Source organism: Electrophorus electricus, chromosome 5 (assembly GCF_013358815.1).
Source record: "Electrophorus electricus isolate fEleEle1 chromosome 5, fEleEle1.pri, whole genome shotgun sequence".
Lineage (NCBI taxonomy): Eukaryota > Metazoa > Chordata > Actinopteri > Gymnotiformes > Gymnotidae > Electrophorus > Electrophorus electricus.
In genome coordinates, this window is record NC_049539.1 from 572,501 (window position 1) to 573,331 (window position 831).

Here is an 831-nt window from a genome sequence, read left to right on the forward strand (position 1 = left end):
CACGCTCTGCCTGAGGCCAGCGTTCTCCTAGAAAAACGACAGGAAATGGCGTGTCTCTCCGCCATGGTAGGCCAGAACACAAGTATGACATCACCCCTACCTCAAAACCACAAACAGCTCCCTAATTAGCACGTGTCCCGCTCTGAGCCTTCTGAATAATAGTGTGTTCCCTCTGAACAGCACCAACCCACAGCCAAGCAAAACAGCAGTTAGCAGAGTGACAGTCAGAGCCACAATTAACCAGAACTGCAGTCGGAGTGGAAACGAGTCACACAAACCTGGGCTGAGCGTGGGGACGCAGAGAAGCATTCATACACATCAGCATGTGAAAGCTGTGTGTGTGTGTGTGTGTGTATACACACATATGAGTATGTGTGTGTTGTTTGCAACAGTAGTCACTGTAATAGTAGCTGTAATATTGTCTTCAGTAGGAGGTATTATTATCAAGCAAGCAGTCCTGCTCTGGAAAATCACCACACACAAGCAAAATCCACCACATCTACAACACACACACACACACACACACACACACACACACACACACACACACACACACACACACACACCTTATTTAAGGTCCCTTTGCAGACGCTGCATCACTAACGCCACCCGTGGGTCTCCTTCCTAGCTAATGGAGGCCTTATTCCCAGTATTGGAAATAAACACTCCCAGGTCCAAGCCAGCCGCTGGACACATTCCAACTGCAGTGCTGGGTGCTGATGGTTATTTCTGTGGTGTGCCAGAGTCTTCAGAGAGGCTTCAGTATACAGCCTGAACAGAGTTTGGCACTGGAGTAAATCATCATCAAAATTATTATTATTGTTGTTGTTA